General features: G+C 39.2%; 1 protein-coding gene across 5 annotated transcripts in view; it reads left to right on the forward strand.

Annotated features, from left to right (window-relative positions):
* Positions 1-5,104: 5,104 nt before the first annotated feature.
* Positions 5,105-22,188, forward strand: part of LOC102218350 (interleukin-1 receptor accessory protein-like 1-B) — a 204,946-nt gene continuing 187,862 nt past the window's right edge. For 4 of the 5 annotated variants that reach the window (XM_023336434.1, XM_023336437.1, XM_023336436.1 and 1 more), the window contains exon 1: positions 5,105-5,945. The gene's annotated coding sequence lies outside the window, so the exon portion shown is untranslated. The remainder of the gene's footprint in view (positions 5,946-22,188) is intronic. The other variant, XM_023336435.1, reaches the window with a different exon arrangement.

The following is a 22,188-nucleotide window of genomic DNA, read 5'->3' on the forward strand; positions in this document are numbered from 1 at the left end:
ATTTCAAAACATTCCAATTTACCAAGGTGCACCTGTATTTAACTTTCTAAATTTGCAATAGTAAAGTTCAAGGAATGTGAATACTGTTATAAAACAGTACTATTGCTTATAGAAGCTCACAAAACTGATTACTGTATACAACAAGTAGATGGTTGTGTATAAGGATAGTGAGTTTGGATTTGAATGTATCTGTATACATGTCCAGTTAGTTTTAGACCATTACCCTTCAGGTCGGAAGTGTTGGATTTTCATTAACAAACCAGAGTCAGCTACTTAACTGTGAGTTTCAATAAAGAAAAAAGGTGTCAGGTTCTTGTTTCTTATACCCATTTTATGCCATTCAAGTTTGTATAGGGTGACCGGAGGTGGGGCACAGCCTACACAGACCAGTTATTTACATTGAATCCTAAACAAAACATCACCAAATAATTGCACGTTTCTGCGAAGGAAGCCGTTTCACCTGGAGAAACAAACCCCCACTTGTACGAAGAGAACAAACTCCACGGGAACGCCGCAGAGAAAGAGTCAAGTTAGAAATTGATTCTTGTGCTTTTTTTTTTTTTGCTGCTAGGCAGCAGCACCGGCCTTCCTTTCCACCACAGTGATTTATTTGGGGTTTTGGGTGAGGCAGTCTTTTATCTTTCGCCCTCTGTGAACCCTTACTGGAGGAAATCAGGTGAAGAGACAGGCTTCCTTTATCACTTATTCTTCACATGTATATGTGATGAAACATAAGACATGTTTGCATTACACATAGCCCAGTTCAATCCTAATGGTGCAGTACCGACAGTTTGTGTCAAACTTGTAATCTGTCTAAAATAGCACAGCTGATTTCATTTAGTAAGTTATTGATACTGCAGTCATGCCTCCTCCTGGACAAGCATGTGGCAGAAGTGGAGAGGAACAACTTCCTTTTAACAGGTGGAAATATTTTGTAGATCAGGGGTCTCAAACTCCAGTCCTCGAGGGCCACAGTCCTGCAACTTTTAGATGTGCCTCTGCTGCACCACACCTGAACAGAATAATTAGGTCATTAATGCTCTGGAAAACTGATCTACACAAGGAGGAGGTCATTAAGTCATTTCATTCCAGTGTTTTGTACCTGTGGCACATCTAAAAACTGCAGGACTGTGGCCCTCGAGGCCTGGAGTTTTAGACCCCTGTTGTAGATGGAGGCTGAGTATTGTTAGGACTAAAAATGACCAGCATTTCCCATAATTGTTCCAACATTTTAGACCCAGTACATTTTAGACCCAGTGGAAAAGGTAAATAACAAAAATGGTCATGTGTTTGCAGCTGATAAAAACCTCAAATTCAGATTATTAGGAAATTTGAAACATTGCATTTTTTAAAGAAAAGAAAATGCTATGTAATTGTTACAGCAATCACAAAGAATAACTCTAATTTGACAGATGTCAAGAAGATGAAGAATCGCTGGAAGATTCACACTATTTGAACTCAAAAATATTTACAGTGAAACATTTCATGTTCCCTTAAAAAAATCAATTTCAGATAGAATCCATTTATCCATCAGCGGAGCAAACTCAAATCAACTGCTGCAATTGGTCTTGTGTGGCCTACAGCTAATTTTGCCCTACAGTTTTCAATTAAAGCTAACACATAATTGTTTCTATATCTGATCACATCTAACTGCAGAGTTTTTCCTCTTACTTTGGTAGAAATTGGGAAATGATTCTAAATCAAGATAGCGCTTATTAAAGTACTGATTATCCCGGTTTGAAATCATGAAACATTTCCGAATGTAGCAGTGAGCATTTTGTCACAGACAGAGAGAGAGAGAGAGACTGAACAATGCAGCTGCTGGTAATAAAATAAATAAATAAGAGAGAAGAAGAAGTGTGGGAGTGAGATGTGATTGAGTCATGTGATCTCCTCTTAGTTTCTATGGCATCACTCATGGACCATTTATCCACCTAATACGAAAGAAGGGAGTGAGTGAGCGAGCGAGCTAGTTAGTTAGCTAGTTAGTTAGTTTTTTTTCTAGGACGAACGAAGAGGAGGATTTATGTCATATCAGTCAGCCTGTATATTTTCTGCAGGCGGAATGATGGTCAGGTACCCACTCACGCACTGAAAGGAAAACTGTGGAGGCAGAAACGTCTGTGACTAGTTTCCTGGGCCCTTGGCGAGAGTGGTTATACAAGGAAGCTCTCATCTTCCTCATCTCTTTTATAGAGGACACAGATTCTGATAAGATTTGACAAGGTAAGGCATGTGTCCTCATGGTGACACATAAACACATCAATGTGGTTGAAGCATTACAAATAATAAGAAAAAAAAAAAGAACTACCTCCGTAAGGTGCTAACAGAACAAATTCAGTGTATTTTTTTTTCTTTTTTGATCTTCCATCACAGAACAGCACTAAGTTGTACTGTGAAGAGGAAGGAAATTATAATCTGAGGGTTACTAACTGCATTTCAATTCATCTCATTTACTCTGACATCCCTAAATAAAATCCGTACCAGTATCTTTGCCTAATCCAGATGAAAAATGTGTAATTACCCACAGATGATAGACATGACCTTTAGCTATAACTTAGAGTTTTTAAATAATTCTCATGATTGATTAAGCAGTGCCTCATTTTTTACATTAGGAGTTTAAGCAACACTTGGGAGGGGAGCAATGCTGTCTACAACCCATAAAGTGCCAAATGTAAACGGGAATCCCCCCCACCCAAAAAAAATCTAAGTAACTCTTTGGTTACTGCCCATCAGCCTGCAACCCGAGTCTCCATGGTAACTGACTTCTGTACTGCCTAATGATTGGAGGTATTTTCTCCACAGAACCAGATGTCCTGTGTTGTCAGTCCGAAACACAGCAGTCTTTTAGTTTCAGTTGAACGTACTTTGTGTGTACTTGCAGCTGTGTGTAACTCACTGTTCTGGTATTCATGAATAAAACACATGAACTCAAAGTGATATGTGGGCTTTTCCACATCTACCTATAACAGAAAATGTCCCTAAAATTGCAAAGATTGTTGGGATCCAAAACTGAATTCAATCAACACAGCTAAACTAAAAATTTATAACATCACCCATCTTTAAATGATCATCCTATCACAATCTTAACTATTTTAGTAGTTTACAACTAAGTAATGTCAGATGGAAAATATCACAATTGACTTTACAAACAAATGTTGACTGACTGAATCACATTCACTTTACTTGAATTTCATATTGACAATACTATGGATAGAGATAATTGTCATGGTTCATGAGGTGTTTGTGTTTTTAGTTATGGATGTTTAATTCTCCTGATTGCTTTGTCATTTAAACCCCTGCCTCAGTCAGTGACGTGCAGTCTTTATTGTTATTATTATTATTATTATTTTTTTATTTATTTTATTTTTTATTGTTTTGTTTGTTTTGTTTTGAGGGGGGTGTATATAGTTAGCGTCCCGATCCACACTCCATTCCAGTAGATGGCGGTAATGCACATCTAAAAGTTGTTTGCCAACCGCCATAAAAAAGGAAAAGAAGAAGAAGAAGTGACGTGCAGTCAGGGTGATGACTGGTGAGGCAGAGCCTATCTTATAATGGTAATTTTTATCGCTATTTTCATCCTGTGTTTTGTACTGCAAAGTATTTATTTTTCATTTAGCTTTACCCATTTTGATTATTTTTTCTTCAAAATGTCTAAATTTTCGCAATTTCCCATTAAAATGCTCAGAAGCGCAGCTGGTGAGGCAGCAGCGAGCTGAGCCTCACCTGTGATTGCGCAACCTCTCACTAACTGCACTGGCTGCCATTCTATCAGAGCATGTTCCTCCTGTCTGTACGTCGCCAATAAAATGGCTAAAAAACAACAACAAACATTTAATATGTAAACAAATTTTCCATAATTTAGCTTATGTATATAATGTACAGTGTTTTTTGTCACAAACTGTGTGTTGTGTGATTAGTGCTGAGGAGAGATCAGAAACGGCAGAAAACAGATTCGAGATGAGGCAGGCAGTTCTCTTGCTTCATGGCAGGGGGCGCTCATGATCCCAAACATTGTGACTCCACAACTGCAGAGTAAGAGACAGCGAGCTAGCGATACAGTAAGTAAGTGAAGCTACACGCAAGGAGTCTATGTGTAGCGTGGCCGATACAGAGAGCGAGAAAAAGGTGGTTTTGAGTTGTACTTCAATGTTTCCCTTTGCTGTGCAGCATAGCACTAAATTAATCATATCTATTTTTCCAAGTTTCATTGAGTAAACGGAATTATTCTACCTTGGCAGCATATTTGAAAGTATAGTCTTTTTGCCCTTCAATGTTGTCCGTATGCGCGAAATTTCCATATGTAAACAATAACATGCAGGGGGGTCTTATGATTTTGATTAATAAAATGCCTCACCAGCCATGAACCTCACTGCACGTCACTGGCCTCAGTATATGTGCACATCGATTTATCCGTATGTCAACCTGTTTACGTGTTTTCGTGATTCATGCTGCTACCGTCTCTGTAAGTTTATTATTTTACTAAAGTTTTAATTTTTCAACCAATATTTGCTCTAGATTTGGGTTTGTGGCAGCAACAAATATGACACTTGTAGCTTCAAATACAGCCTCAATCCATGCCTTGTAATTTCCCCCAAACCTTTTTTTTTTTTTAGCTTGAATTGTTTATTTTCTCCTGGCTTATTCCATCCTGCTTCCTATACTTTTTCCTTTCAACTCATTTTCCCTATGCTTGGACGAATCACTCTATGAACATCCAAATTTAAAAGAAAAACTATAATATGACCACAACATTGGACTTCTTTTTTTTTTAAATTGAAATCCCTTTTTATTTGTCTAACATAGTTAAAATTTTGAGAAGCAGAATTGTCTTGTGCTCATTAGCTGCAAGCCATACTCCTAAAAATTAAAATAATTCACTGAGTAAAACGAGTTTTTGTGCCAAAATACGTAAACTATTTTAAATAGAACTCTAAATCATTGAGATACATTTTGAAAATAAAAATGCAAAAAAAAAAAAAAAAAATCTAAATCTTGCATTGTATCTAGCTCCGCCCCTGTTTTAAACCCCTTCTCTCTCCCTTTCTCCGTTTTGCTCTCACCCCCCCCCCCCCCTCTCTCTACCTCTTCCCTTGTTCTCTCGCTTTTCAATCTCCTCCGTCCTACCAACAACAAGTGAGGACCAGCGCTGCACGTCCATCCGTTCTCTGTTCAGCGTCGGGGCTTTGAGTTGAGTTATAGATGTCTTCTGGAATTTCTTTTCCCCTCGTCCATTTCACTGCTTAATCGATGGGGATGACAGATTGCAGGTGCAGCGGCGGCGTGCGTTAGAACCAGCAGGGACGGTGTGTGGTGCACTAGGACCGGGGAGAGACTACTCTCATTGTGAGCATTGGAGCTGTAGAGGGAACCCCTCCACCCCCCCGCCCCACACACACACACACACACACACACACACACTGGATCTGGCGATTATATCCATACATTTCTTTTTCTTCCCCCCAGCCCCCATCATCGTGTCCACGGGGATCGCACCAACGAGTGTGTTCAGGAAGCACACAAGAGTGGATTTCTAATTCGGCGTAAAAGTCAGCTATTAGATATTTTTGTTGCCTTTTGAAAAAAGAAAGGGGGTGAGGTTGTCATATAATCTTTCTTAGGTTCTAGGAAAATCTTTTTTTTTTTTTTCCTCATCGGTCTTTACCTTCATCTCCAAGAGCGCAAAGTGACATCTGCGCTACAAAGCGCCCAGTGCACTTTCTTTTCCTCCAAAAAAAAAAAGAAAGAAAAGAAAAGGGGGACAGAAGCATATACAAACCTTCATTGGCTGAATGGGTAACCTCGCAGAAACACAGATCACCTCCAGCTTGCAGCCACTGTACGCGCACGGTTTTTTCCTCTACTAACCGGGAGTTGTGATGTCCAGAGCCTTCCCCGCTGACTGACACTCGGCGTCGTACCATTTTGGAACCGAACTGAAGGTAGGCCAGTTTTGCTTCTTCTTCTGGGCTTGCTTACGTATTATGGTGCAATTTGGCAAAGTTTTCAAACGTCATAAAAAAAAATTAAAAAAACTGGCTCTATGATTATTTCACGCGACGCATTCCTCCTGTCTCACTCTGGGGGTCTCTCGGACAATTGAAGTTGGTCTGAAAACAAAACAGTGATATAGAGGTGCAGGGAACGTAATCAGCCTGACGCTTGGAGGAGAACTTAAGCGCCTGGCAGATGCGATCAGTGCCAATATCTGTAGGCTGTCAGAAATGTTCCGAGAATTGGATTATTTTTCGAGTGAAATTTCAGCGACTGTTTTGAGCTTCCCGAGCTCAATCATGGAGATTCCGGAGGAGCCCTCTGCAGTGCAGTGTCTCGTACATGCACCGAGCCGCCGGGCTCACCGGAGCTCACTCAGGAGGGGATTTAGATAAAGGTGTAAGCGAAACGGAAGCTCTTCCCGAAGGCAAGCCTTATTGTACACACAACCCATTCTTTTATATGAGCTGCAGGTTCAGCAACAAAGCAGACGCTTAAAAACACACACACACGCGTTAAAACTTATGCTGTGTGTGTGTGTGTGGGTGTGTTTGTGATGCAGTTTGAAAGGATTGGATGAGGCTTCGCGTCACTTGTTACAAATAACCCAAAAAGTCGTACAGATTTCATGTCCTGTAGGGAATGAAAGGGACAACAGAAATGTGACCATGTTGGAGCAACCGATCAGGCTTATTCCGGTCCTCTGTACCAGTCCGCCGAGGAAGACAGCGAGGCGGTCCGCTGGGTGGAACCGCAGGAATACCGACGCATGACGCAGGAATCGGAGCGATGGACAGGGATTGCGTGTTTTCTGCTGATGTCCCGCATTTAATCGCCGTTTGTAAGGCTGCGTTTGTTCAAGCCCGGTTCAGAGAAATTGCGGGTGGTCTGCCCGTCAGCGAGCATGTGCTTTGAACGAGCCAACACGCACGAGTTAAGTCTCTCGCTGCCTCTCTCTTATATTGGTTTGCCAAGGCCTTTCACATTGTTTAAAAGTCAAACTCAACCAAAACTGTGAATGTTAGCAGACACCCAGCTCGGGCATAAACCCGGTCAATCGTATCTGACAGCCTCCACTCAAACCCTCTTTCTTATAAGCTTGTCATAGGCCTACATCTAATTGAGCTTTCAGGGGCCACTTAGAGGTGAGCCACATCTTCATCTAGCTTTGTTAACAGCTTTTAAAAAAAAATGATACTGAGTGAAAAATGTCCTCTCTCTAAAACATGATCAGTGCGGGGTTTTTTTTTCTTCTTTGCTTGGCGCACAGAGCCCGTCGTCAATGAATTCGCAAAGTCGCTTGTGTCTGATGTTGCAAAGTGCGGGAGATAACTGGCAGCTCGTCGCTCCCGCCGGCAGCGCCTAGTCAGAAGGAAGATGACAGGAACTGTCCGTGGTGCTCAAACAGACAGCTCCTTTGTTCGAGTCTGGCCTCATTTTGTGGAGTTGGTGCTGCGGTAACTCTGCCGTGAATCCAACTCTAAAATGCTTGAGCTGCAAGACTAAGATTAAAACATGAGATCTGATGCTGATCGCAATATATATATGTACGTATATGTTCCCTTTTGATAAAGTAACATATTGTTATGACTACCTGCTTAGTGCGTTTTGTCCCACTTTGGCTGCTAGGAAGGCCTGACCTGTAGAGGGTTAAACTTCATTAGAGCCCTGAAAGTGACCTGGGGTGTTTAGCAGCATCATGTTAGGTCTCTTCAGTCTTGAGTGTTTATTAGCCGCCTTCCACAGCTGCGATTTAATTGAGATGTGGGGAATTTGTTGAACCATTTCTTTCTCTGTGGCAGACAATGTTCCGTGAAAAAAGACAATATTTACCAGTGAATAAAATTTCCTCTTGGACTTTTCTGTCTGTTGACTCTTATTGGAAAATTTTGTTTAGAAATAGTTTTCATCCAACATATCAAAGTTCATAACAATGTGGCTTTCCATTGAAATCAGGAAAACAACAATCGCATATCCTTGATTTAAAAACCCAGTTGTATAGGAAATAAATTAGTTTATTTTAGTCCTATTGCTTTTCACTAATGTGCTTTTGTTGTCCTGAGGGAAGGAGTTTAAACTCGTTGTTGGACTATGTTGATGGACACTGAACACTGCTGACTGAGCCGTCCATATTAAATATATATTCAGTATATGTGGTCCCCACAAAGCCCTCTTCAGAATTTCTGTTTCTCCTGCTTCTTACATCAACTTTGAGGATTAAATGTTCGCTTGCTGCAGAATATGTCATGATGAAATGACAATTTCTATTTGCTTCACATGTTGGAGGTCTTGATGTGAGGCCTGACTTGTGTACATCATTGTTTTTGGTACAAGATTGCGGTTTTTCCTCTGTTACGACACTGCAATCAGAATTTGTTGACGGGTCATTTGTGAAAACGGACTTTATGGAAGAAACGATGTTGATTCTCTAAAAATAAAATGGCAAAATGTGAGCTTGTAATCTAATTTAGGTAACTTATGATTACACAGAGAGCTCACTTTGATGTATTTGATGATTTAATGCTCATAGCTGAATGTCATATGACAACATATATTCTCTTACTGTAAATTATATACAACATGCTGCAGTTCTGAAATTAATCAACATTTCAATTCAGTGGATACTTGAAACAGTTAATTATTCAAGAGTACTGTTTTGTGTCGAAACTGATACAAACTGACCCATTTTCATTTTCCAAATTGTACCACTTCTTCCAGTAGCAGCACTGCAATAACAATCCCTCCTCCTGTCACTGCAGCCGCTCACCCGACCAAAATAATGCCCTACAGCTGGAAGTTACAAACTATGGTAACATGACGATTACATAGAGAGAAAAATGCATACGCGACCGTCTTTAGTCGACAGGGCAAGCAAAAAAGATCTTCAGAGATATTTTACCAAGGAGGCAGACAGAGAGAAAAAATGATTGCCAAAGACTAGCTGCACTAATACATGCTTGCCAAGTTTTGGATATAAAAATAAGGGAAATTTTCCCGCCGTTCCACCGGCCTGATCGAGGCCCAGTATCCTTTACATTTTAAGACAGGTTTAGAAGAAATCTAACATAACTACATGTCAACCACTTATAAACTACAATTAGGGGCTCATACTCTGAAAGGCCTACCTGTGTTAACACTGAAATGCTGTGGACATTCTTAATTACACAAGCCCCATAATAGAGCCTAAATGAAAACACAAAAGGGAACTGAAGCACATTTATTTATTTTACATATTCAACCATATCTATTCCCTTGAGGGAAACAAAGTCGTTCATGCAAAACTTTCATGTGATTTAACCTTTATTGTAACCTTGGACATGAAGCTATGTGAATTTATTGGTGTTAACATGATTTGTCTTAAAAAACTGAAAAATGTCAAAAACGACTTGATGACGCACTATTGCTGGTTGATTGTGGTCCTGGGCACATGATCTCACCCGATCACTGTTTTTCAGACCACCACTTTTTGTGGAAAACCTTGTTTGTTCCCGCTGTCGGCACCTGCCACAACCTGGGTGGCAGTTCTCGTGAGGCTAGTGAAAGACTTCAGTTTGGAGAAGGACAGGAATGTTTATCATTATCATATTGGAGATTTACATGAAAATAATAATACAGTAGGAGGTCAGGAAAGAGGGTTAAAATACATTAGTTTCCTGACCAGTACGGGAGATTTGATGGGTATGCGCTAATGCTATGACGCATGTTTGGGAGCAATGTAAGAAGGTCAGAAAAGCTACAACAGTGAAATGGTAAACCTCTACAACTAAGGCTAAGGCTTATGTAAATATTTGCTTCACAGATGTGTTCAGCCAATGACTGGGTTCTGTACCAATGTCCCAAACCAAGCAAGGGTCCATTCTGCTGTGGTACAAATTAAACCAGGATGACGTTAATCCCCTGTTGGCTCAGTTGGCTACTAATTAGTGAGGCAACAAAACAAACCAGTGTACCCCCTCTGTTACTCCACCATTTAGTTGTAAAGGCATTGGAGATTAATGTGGCAAATAATAACAAAGGTACATGGTGGAGCCAGACTGAAGCTGACAATTGGGGCAGAAGAAATGGAACCCATGGCAACCCACCTTGCTGTTGTGGTTGATCACTTGAGAAAAATATTCAGCAAAATTAGCAGAAAGACAGAAATTGTACAGGAATCCATTTGTATGGACCAGTATTATTTTTTTTTATTACTCTGTAAAAGTAGGTTTTGTATGCACCACGTACGTACATGTTTGTTATGAAACATAATTTATTTTAGTATAGAATGATTCTTTATTTGTCCCTTAGGAGAATCCACATAAAGTTAACAGGGAAATAGAAGCACAAGGTGGCTCACAGATTAGCCATTATAAAAAATAAAATAGTTGCACAAACGAATAAACCATACATACTTCCACAAAGGATTATAACACTTGTACTGTTAGCTTGCAAAAAGTTCTACCAAACAAGTAAGCAACATCTAAACTTCTTATCAGGATTGCACATAGGATAATGAGCTATGTGTAGTTTTATGACTTAGCAAATTTGGGTTGAAGAATAAGCTTAATTTTAGACATTAGTGCATGAGACAAAATAATTTCTGAGCTAGAAAAAGACTGAGCATGGAGGGGCCTGAAAACATCAAGGCTTGACCTTAACACTGCTGGACAACTTTGTGGTAACAAGTTGGACACTTGATACCACAAAGCAAAAAATAGTTCAGCGACAGTTTTAAAGGGGTGGTATTGTGTATTTTTCAGCACTAAATTTATAGCACAACACCTTTTGTTAACTTATAACAAATTTGATGTTGCAAATTTGACACCTTAAAACTGGCCTCTGTCTCTTTAAGAATCTCTTGATCTTTCCGACACTTCGCTTTCAGCACATCATCAGAATCCTGCTGTTCTATTACGTACTTTACAACCGTTCTTAGGAGCCTTGGACTGAAAAGTAGTTTGTATAATAAGCCCTACAGACTCGCAGTCCCACCAGGTGTTTGCTAATAGCTGCTGCCTCTAGTCTGGAGGAGCTGAGTGGGGGAAAGCATGGGGAAGGGTTGGTCTGTGGGGCAGAAACTCACCTGGAGATTGCCCCTTCAAGGAGAAGCTGTGTGGAAACTGGTGACGCTTTGTATGAACAAGTGGTTAGGCACCCCGAATAACTGCCATGGGAGATTCAAGGATTTCTCAAACATGCATGAAAGAATCAAAGCAACATTACAGGCATGTTTTTGGTGAGGGAATAATATGACAACATGGTTTTAGATGATATCCCCCACTCCTTTAAGGGGCACAAGAGGAAGTCCAAATCTTTGAGATCTCAATCACATCTACCATCTGTAGGATGTGATGGGTAACCAAGTCTCATCCATGGAGGCCTCAACTCAACTACAACTTACTACTCTGAAAGGATCTGCTGTAAACATTTGGTGCCAGATTCCACAACAAACTTTCTGCGCTCTAGTGGAATCCATGCCTCAATGGGTAAGGGCTGTTTTGGCACTAAATGGGCATCGGCATTCTGTTAAACAGCACAATAAGCATAGTGTAATATACGACTGCTGTATATTAAGAAGAGTAGACATCATTGCATCAATAAAAGCCATATTGGCAGCATTTCCAGACCTGAATGCCTCCCTCCTGCTTCTCACAACTTTCTTCAATTAGAGCATTTAGTTTTTGTGATGCAGTGTGGATTCCAGAGGGTTAAAGACATAATGTCTGATAGTGTGTGCAGACTGCACACCGTGTCTGCTATAAACACAGCTGGGGAACTGATACACCGCCCAAGAGGAAATCAAATTAACTCTGGGGGAGCTGTGACAGCTTCTGTGAACCCAATAATTGACTCCAATGCTTTTCTGTGATTACTGTTGCACAATATCTCTGAATGTGCATGATCCTGAATGTATATCAAAATGTCCTTAACTGGTTACCGTGCTGGAGCTCGCAAAGGGTAACTGTGGACTACCGATGCTAAGCGGGGCCAATGTTGTTGGTCATTTCATTTCATAGAATATGCGGCAGATGTTCCCAGAACTAGACCTACTAAAATGATGGACAACGTGGGTTCCCCCATACTGACATTGATTGAATTAGGCCACCCTGCAGACCCATTGCTTTCCCAAGGAGGAGAAAGCAATCCTGCAGTGAGGTTTATCAATAAGCGGGTGGTTGGAGTGTGAGTGTTGGTATTCCCCGTGGGCAGACAGCCGGTGATGAGGAAAGAACTCGCTCAGGGAGAGTCCCTGATCACACGGCAGATTGGGAGCCCTCGGTGCTAACGTCTGTTGGTCCCTGCCGCAGGGGAAGAACTGGGTGGAGCCACACAGAGCTGACCCAGAAGCACTCTCTGGGCCAACTTCAGGTCAGCCTTCATGCAGAAACCAGATCTGTAGATGTGTAGCTGTGTGTAGGTGTGCTGTGTATTTTTGTATTGCTAGATTTTTTTTATGCCATTAAATCATAATTTCATGCTTTTGTATTTGGTCAGATTATCAGAACTGGGATCAGGTGACAGATTAGGAGCCAAAGCATCTTGAAAGCCAGGGATTGTTTCTTTTCTTTTTCTTTCTTTTTGATGGCTTTGTTTTGAAGGCTGGTTGCTTTGACGTGGACCCCCTTGAGGCCACTGGCAGCTGAGCTCCCACTGTGGCAGATTGATATTTGTAATTTAAGGGAAGCTGTCACACAGCATCCTCCAGATGGAGAGAGCTGCAGAGGCATGCAGTCGATTAAACATGGTTTGTTTAGAAATAATCATTGTGATGCGGGAGCCGGGGAGCTATTTCAGGCAAATTGGCTCCAAGTTTAAAAATCTTCAATTACACACTAACACAACTGAGCATGTTTTAATAACACACGCGTGTGGAGTGCAGAGTGAATGGGAGGGAAGTTCCTGAGAGCAAAAGATCAGAGCAGCGGGAGCTGGTCAGTGATTTGTTGCCATGCTGCAGAAGAGGTTGTGGGGTGGGTTGAGTGCAAATTCATTATCAGCATGCAGACGCGCACACACACAATCACATGCATCTGGAACAGAGTTGTTTTTTCTTCCTTTTTGTTTCGTTGATTGACATCAAGACAAGAATAAAGTGAATACAAACGCTGCTTAATTAACTACAGTGTCGTGCAACAATGGCTTTGGTTTGACTATGAATAACTTAAGTGCCAAGGGCAATTATTAATAAAGTTTGTAACTGTAATCAGAATTCACCTGATTATCAGAAATTAAAAGCCAAACAGCTCTCTATCTCAGTCATTGTCTTCTGAATATGTGTGTGGTACTACAAAAGAATAGATGGGGTAAATTCTCACAGAGCAACCCTCACACACACACACACACACACACACACACACACACACACACACACACACACACACACACACACACACACACACACACACACACACACACACACACACACACACACACACACACACCATAAAAACATCCTTTCTCCAACACATGAATTTAATATAATCCTTCAGCTTCCAGTTAAAATACTTTAGTCAAGAACTTTTTAATTAAGCTAGTAACCTTTAACTAAACTATTACAATAAAATGGACTAAAATAATGTGAACTGTAACATTGTCACTTAAATGTTTCATTTATATTCAGATGTTAGTGTTTGAAGTATCTACCATTGTATTGTTCTGCTTTGAAGTAATTGTCAATGAAAGAAAGTACAAAGTATACAGTTTGTTTTATTTTAGGTGCAGGAATCTAACATCACACTCACTTTGCATATATTTATATCGAAAGCAGTTTACAACTAAACTAATTTAGTTGAAGATCTACTGAGGATTCATCAAAAATGTCAGATCTCACCTATAAATAAGTGAAAGACTAGGATGAGAGGACAATGTGGAAAAATATAGGTAAAAAAGGTGAAACAGGAAAACTGGAAATGAGGCCAGATGCACCCATTTAGGATTAGTAATTCACTACGACAACTAGTTCATTCTGTTTGTTTTGAAGATCAAACAATTTATTATTATTGCATTGGTCAGGTTGGGGCTGCACAGTGGCACAGTTGGTAGCTCTGTTGCCTTGCAGCAAGAAGGTCCAGGGTTCGATTCCCAGCCTGAGGTCTTTCTGCATGGAGTTTGCATGTTCTCCCTGTGCATGCGTAGGTTCTCTCCAGCTTCCTCCCACAGTCCAAAAACATGACTGTCAGGTAAATCCTACTTAGGTGTGAGTGCATGGTTGTTTGTCCTGTCTGGCTCTGTGTTGCCCTGCGACAGACAGCGGCCTGTCCAAGGTGTACCCCACCTCTTTCCTGAAATGTCTTGCTGGAAATACTCACCAGCAGCCCTCCCGACCCCACTAGGGACAAGGATGCAAGAAAATGGATGGTCAGGTTTGAAAATGACAGTGAAACATTTAAATTTTTCTTAAACAGCCAATTAAACATTGTAGTAGTTGGAACCAATAAACCTATTGTGCCTTTGGATTTAGTATCTAAAAATGAATCAAACTGGACGAGTGCAGGAAAAGAGTATACACAAGCAGAAATTTACAGTCCTATCTATATAATTTGTTTATCTGGACAGCCATTTGAAAAATAAAATATCTGTAGTATATGGGACTTGAAAGAAGCAGAATGTGATCCTGTAAATTGCATCTACAAATACATATACTCCCATTATGGTGATGTACATCTGCCTTATTTCAGTAGAGTAAATAATACCCTTCCATCGCTTTCCAATGCTTCTGACACTTCAGATTATGCAATTCAATCATCAGGTCAGCCAGGTTGTCCCAGACGTTTTGGACATGTCCTGAACTTATGTTGTATAAACTCTAAAAATGCTTTATTTATTGTAAATATGTTTCATTGCTGCAGAATTTAAGCAAGTGCTAGAGGTACAAGTGCAACAGTGAATCACTAATGACACTCCATGCAGAAGATTTCAATTCAAGTGGCTCCAGCTGATAGCACCCGTACGTTCTGGTAAATTTAGCCAGTCATTATCTGACCTCTTCAAGGCACTTACAGAGCACTCCCCATCACAATACAAACACTTTACACTGCAAGCAAATACTTGAATGACACCAGAAAATCAGAGTTTCCAAATAATGTATAATCTCCTTACACTTTTACCAGTAATAAGTTGTTTTGTTATGTACATACAAATGGAAAGATTTCAACTATGACAGCAGCTTGAGAATATTTATAGAGCCTCTAACTTAAATTAAATATTTTTTTTTGTGAGTGATTTACTTTTACTCTTGATGTGACAGAACATTTATTCCAGGTTAAATCAAAAATACATTTTACCAGAAGGTTCAACCAAAAGTTGACTTCCGGGGCTTCAAAATATCAATTTCTGTATTCAAACATTGTTATAAGATAGACAAGCAATGCTTTTTGCTAAATAAGATGTAGCTACTTGCACAGTGACACAAAAGGCTGAAAAGATATACCTAGACTGCAGCACATTTACGAGTTCAGAGCTTATAATCATTAGCAATTCTTTTTGAATACTTGATCTAACATCAATAGATCAAGTATTCATTGATTTTTGTGTTTATTAGCCAAGTTAAATTAGTGCTCTATATACTTAATATTACAATAGTCTGAAAAAGCTTGCCAAATACCCACTGCAGACAGCTGACAAACATAAAATCAGTTTCATAGGTCTCTATTACATTGTTTCAGAAGGGCTTTTCATCATATTCAGTTCTGGGATTATAGCTTTTATTGTTGGGTGGAAAATGTGAGCACATCTTTAATGAGATTGATCACAGACATTATCCTCGCACAATATAATTTGTGGCATTTCATTACCTCAATGGAACTCAGCATCTGCAAAAATGTGTCTTTCTCATTTTTATTTATTTATTTTTTTTCTCAAACATTTTCTCAGTTGCAAGAGAGACTCTTTTACCTTCATAGTTTTTCAGGTTGAACCCAGTCAATTCCTGAACGCCAAGGCTTAATTGGGAGGCAAGCCTTGCTTTCCCATCAGGCCTTGCTTCAGGAGGGTGTGTTGGTCTTCCTTCTCTGGGCAAATTTTTGTGGTCGTTTTCCATTAAGAATCATCAAATTGCTTATTAGGTTCTTCTAATAAGCAATAAAAACTTATCTAACTAATAAAAACTTATTTTTTTTGAGTCTTCTTGAATGTAATTGACGTTCAATGTCAACAATCAAGTTCTTAAGTCCCTTGATTGAAATGAACTGAGGTTTACTAAGAGGATTTTCTGAAACTTAAAGGTTATGGAGGAAGATAACATTGTGACTGTAGATGAAAAATACACTGCAAGTGTCTTCTATGCAAACCATTTTTTTAACAAGTCAGAATCTGGCGAGGTGTTGCAGTCGGGACAAAGAAAAACTGTAAGGTAAAATCAAGGTCATATGGGCCTTTACAGAAAGTTAAAACTTTTGGAGTCATTCTGTTTGAAAGACACTTTGCCCTTCCAGGTACTCTGTGTGTATGTATTCCAGTCCCATCAAGGACAATTTTGCTTTTTTTCTAATGTGATTGTGTCAGACTTGACACCAAGCTTCAACAGATCTCATTTTTGACCCTGCTGTTATTAATCTCTCCAGCCCTGATCACATGCTGGCTATAAAACACGGAGGCTGGACCACACCAGTTCTAATGGAATCATTCTCTCAGCTGTCACTTTGCATTGGTTCTGGGCAAATCTCAGCAATGTCCCATGGGACAAGAGATAAAATATGAACTGTCGCAACTCATGCACACACTCAACTCACACACAGGAAAAAAGCACAGGAATGTAGAACGGAGAAACACTCTTCTGTCTTCCTCCCTGACACATAACACTTTTTGCACACAAGACTAGCTCTGGAAAATTGCCTTGTCATACAAGATGAGATTGTATTTAAAGGTGTAATTTAATCATCTCTTTTTTTTGTAGAATTGGTGCAGAAAGTGAATCACTGTGGGTAGGGTTCCTTGGAGATATTGAATGTTGAGAATCCCAGAGCTGGCAGTGACATGCCGGAAAATTGTTACAGTTTTAGATATTTGATTTGGTCACAGCAATGAAATTGCGAACTAGGATCTGTTTAAAGGCAGCCGGTTCATAAAAGAAACAGACAGGACACACAAAAAAGGTTATCTCCGTTTTTTCCTTACCCTGATTTGTCCACATGCTGCTGAAATCCAGTGAGATGACACAGATTTAAAAGAAGGAAAGACTAAATCATAGACAAGGTCATGGAAGAATTGGCAACAGAGAGACAGAACGAAAAGCTGCAGTGGGAGGAAAAGAGAGCTAGAAGCATTTCTACAATTTCTTAAGCTCTAACACTCCACCCTCTTATGTTGTCAGCTGCAGTGGTCTGTGTTATGGAGCAGCAAGTCTCTAGGGAGTGGGGACTGCCATAAATATTGCACTGTTTTGAACAGCCGTCTCTGATGTTGGGAGCCGATTGTGTACAGGATGCTGGCTATTAGCGCCATTGGCCGGTAATGAGTGGGAACCAATTCCCAGCCAACTGTTAAAGGTCTTTAAACACTCTTCCAATCGAGCTCACACAGACCGAGACACATGGCAACAATGGCAACAACAGAAAGCCTCCGTGTTGGAAGATATGTTGGAGTCAAAACTCTCAGATGGGCAGATTTCTTTAAAGGATGAAAGCAGATTGTCTTTAAGGAGGTTTAATGATGTATGACTGCTGATGTCTCAGTTTGTTGAGGCTGTGACATTGGTGCATGTTTGCCGAAGGTCAGTGACATCAATGTGTCTGTTTATCTTACATATGCTTGTGTGTGTGTGTATGTGTGTGTCTGTGCTCACTAATTTGACACACAAGCCCAGTCAGTCCTGTTCTTGGCTCCAGCAGTGATCTGGCACTTTTCCTAGTCCTGCAGCTCCTGCAATGCATCGCTCCCTCCCTCTCTTTCCTGCTGCCTCTTTTCCTTCTCTTCCTTCACCTCCTGCTATCCTGTTTTCTTACCCTTCCTTCCTTACGCTGGTGCAGATTTTTTCTCATTTTCAAGAAACAAAAGAGAGATGGCAGGGGTTTAACCCAAGCATCCCCCCACTTTATGAATGATTTGGACACCATGACAGTAAAATGGGAAAAATTATGTAGATGTACACACCTGCTGAAAAGAGCTGTTGCCATTTACATGATAGACCAGCAATCAAACCTTGAACACCTTGAGCAACCTCGCAGCAGGGACACACACATTCAGCCATGCGTACCCAACGCGGCACTGTCTGTTTGTTCACAAAACTCCTGTAATTAGATCCCATCTGAGATAACTGGACTGCTCCCTGCAGGGCCTTTATGCTACTCTGAGGCCCACAGCAGCTGCATTATGGTTGGAGAACAATCAATGATACTGACTGAATGCGTGTTTGTGTGTGTGGGGGGGGTCTTTATCCAGCGTTTTAGATATTACTGCTGAAACAACTAGATGAAGTGGATGCGTTATATTAGACCTCAACAGTCCTTCTGAGATTTGAAATGGCCAAACATTTTTCCTTTGATTATTTTGAAGCAGATAATTTTTTTACTACAGTTTTTACAATGAATGTTGCATTTATGAATTTATAGTACAACCAGGGACATAGTGTGTGTTATACAGATTTTGCCTGGGAAAAAGGCAATTTATTTTATTTTATTTGTAAAAACTGACAAAAGCAAAAGTGAAGTCAGAAAAAGTACTCTAAAATCCAAACCCACCAATGGAAAAAAACAACTTCTAAGGCAACAATCTATGTTTGTAATAACTGTACGCAATGCTTTGCACCACTTGAACTTTTCCACATTTTGTGACATTGCAACCAATAAACTTCATTGAGTTTTAACCGGATTTTATGTGATAGTAAAACACAAATAATGTGTAATTGTGCTTTGGAAGGAAAATATGCTAATATACATCCATCTATTATCATACACCCTTATCCTATTTTTTTTGTTTACAAATATACATTTAAAATAATGTGATCATTTCTGTTCCTTTCTCTGATACGCCTAAGTAAATTCCATGGCATATGCATGCCATTAGACGCCATAATTAGAAAGCAGAGTTAGCAGATGTACTTATACTTTAATAAATTGCACAGGCAATGTGAAAAAAATATCAGTGAGCAAACTATATCATGAATAAGAAACACAGCAGAGAGATCAAACAAAAGTTTTAAAAGTATTTATAGAAGGGTTAAGTTACAACATTATACTCCAAGTTTTGAAAATCTCAGAGTGCTGTTCAAAGTCAAACCATCCTCCGAAAATGGAAAGAGAGAATCAGAAAGTCCCATGTAATTGAAGCAACAGAGTAGTTGTTCAAAGTACTGATTTTCAATAAACTAAACCTGGTTCTCTGATAAAAAGTACGTATAGAAAATAACCTTTAAGCAGGTAGTGCACATATATTCTACTAAGCCCATATTTCTGTACTACATATAGATTTCTTTTAATTGGCTTTATATAATATTCCACTCTTAAATAGTGTTTTCCTTAGCTGGAAAATTGTTATAATTAACAGCCTTAAAAACATCAGTCTGTATATAACTATACAATATTCTGTACAGTGTGCTTTACCTAGTGAATAAAATAGTAAATTAACTTTTCAATTCTGACGTATTGAATTGGTCTGTGTGAAGATTCATGGTTTTACTTTGTTCAAAATGTTGTAAACCACTCATACATTTCTGCCCATTCCACAATAATGCACCACTATGCGCTTGCCTGTCGAATAACATGAAAGGCATGGACAATTGTGGCTATAACATAACAAAAAGGGGAAAAGTTTAAAGGATATGTAAAGCCTTCCAAGACACCGTAGATAATTAAACTTATAATGTACCGAGGCAAATGGGTAGGCCTGTTGAGACGAAGGCAGAGGAGACAGGAGTGAAGGTCATTGGGATGTGCTTATGGAGTGTAATTCACACACAGGGGGCTGGAGTACTACGGCTTAGTGCAAATAAGAGCAGCACATGCTCGGTTAATTAAACATTCCCAATGCATCTGCAATCCATGCATCCGTCTCTGCTGAGTTTGTAAAACCAATCGCTCACATATCTATGCATTACTTTGTGTACATCTTTGTTTTATGAAAGAAGATCTTTTCACCTCTTTTCAGGCCTGCAATATGCTTTCAGTACAATTGGCTCACCCACACTTTGATGAGTTTTCTGCAAACTACATTGTTTGATTTATTTTCCTCTCCCATTTGAACAAAGTGCTTTACAATGCCTAGAATGTACATCACAGATGACATCTCGACTTTAAATTATTCGAGTTTATTACATATTCTCAATGTTTCCTCCATTGCTTGCTCAGTCATAACTTCCAATGTTTTATGCAGCTCTGTGACTTCAAATTTTCAGTTGTTAAAGTTTTATTGAGTTCAACGATGTAATCAATCACCAAAATTTGTCCGTCTCAATGTTCCTTCCATTCAAATGTTTCTATATCTGTTTTATATAGATACATGCAGATAACAACACAGTTCAAATGAGAAATGAGTCAGCATCTAGTATCTGAATAACTGGCTTAAATATCTCAACAGGAAAATATTTAATAATAAATTATTTTTGCATAGACAATCAAGTTCAGAAAATATTATTTGTGCTTCTTTGAGGTTTTCCAATCACACTTAGAATAGCATTAAAGATTACTGGTTAATTTGTTTATCCTCATTAGTTGTCTTCAGCTTGCAATATCAATGTCATTATACCGACATGTAATTAATGACCAAGCTGGACAAAATCTGGTTAATAAATCTAAAGAAAAAACTAAACAATGGAATAGTCCCCTAAGTGGCACGGAAAATGTATTTGCTAGGCTGTATCGATAGTTTAAGTAACTGTAGGTTTCTGTGAAAAGTCTCTGGATAAATTGTCATGATTCTCTACTGCTTTGGTTTTGTTTTAACTTTTTGGTCATTGCAAAGTCTCTCCATATAACTTTTTTGTTTTGAGTTTTGGTCCTTTCTTGTGCTCTGCTCTCTGTGCATTTTGAGTTATTCTCTTAGATCAGTGTTCTGCTCCCTCTGTGTTAATTAGTTTTCTCTCTCGGTTTCCTTGCTCTCATTCTAACACAGCTGTTCCACATTCCCTCTGATTGAGCTCATCTGGTTCCAAGGCCATTTCTCCACCCTCCACCGTTAAGCTTACATGTTACATATGCTATTCTCTTTGTGCTATAATTATAAGTCTTTATTCAATCTTTTAATTTTTCAATGCTTTGCCTGCATTTGGGTAGAAACTAAATACCAAAACATGACAGAAACAGAGTTGAGCTAATGGCTTGTCAAATCTAGTTCCAAAATGTATTTTTCTTCTCTTAATATAACTTGAAATGAATACATTTTCGTAATGGTTAATGCAAACGTGTAATTGTATATCTTAATATCAGTGTCAGTTCTGCTTTAGATGATTATATAAATAAAAATGTTAAGCTAAACTATGTAATAGAATATTTCTACAGGAATGTTTTCAACTACACGTTCACCATTGGTATCTTTTTCAGGTGCCAGAGTAGCTTCCTAAGATCATTCTTAACACACATACCCACACACACACTTCCCCCGTATTTAAGGAATTATATTGCAAAAAGATTTACCCTAGGAAAAGGCTCCATTAGTGGAGTAGTAATTATTGTAACAGTAGGAACATTGGGCTGAAGGTTGTGGAGAAAGATGATTTTAAATTAGTTAGTTTGGGTCGTGTTATAGTCCTGCTAACTTACAAAAGCAGGACTAATTTAGCCCATATTGTTGCTGTCGGTGACAAAATTGTATCACACATTTTGCAGTTGAGTTTAAAGGTGTACTTCACCTTTAAACAGAAGACAGTTTTACTTTGACGTTCTAATGTCAAAGTATGTTTAGGATGCATGCAAAACTAATGCAAAAGTAAAACAATCTAAATCAATAAAACAGTCTCACATTTTACATTACTTTCACTTAGGAAAACACATTTCAAACCTAAAGTTTAGGTAAGATTAATAAAAGAATTCCATTTTAATTGGCATCTAATGGAATTTTGAAACGTGAATTGGTGTAAAAGTTTAGAAAAATAACACTTGCATGAACCGATATAAAATTGTGGAGATTTGAGTTATATTAAGATAACAAAAATGGACACTGGAAAGTCCCTTAAATCTTATAACTTGTTTAATCTTATAAGAGCTTCTCTGTCCTCTCTGAAGTTATACAAACAAACATCTACTATAGGTGTTTCATGTTTAGTGATGGCAGAACTGGAAT

Source organism: Xiphophorus maculatus, chromosome 7, assembly GCF_002775205.1.
Source record: "Xiphophorus maculatus strain JP 163 A chromosome 7, X_maculatus-5.0-male, whole genome shotgun sequence".
In the NCBI taxonomy this organism is placed as follows: Eukaryota; Metazoa; Chordata; class Actinopteri; order Cyprinodontiformes; family Poeciliidae; genus Xiphophorus; species Xiphophorus maculatus.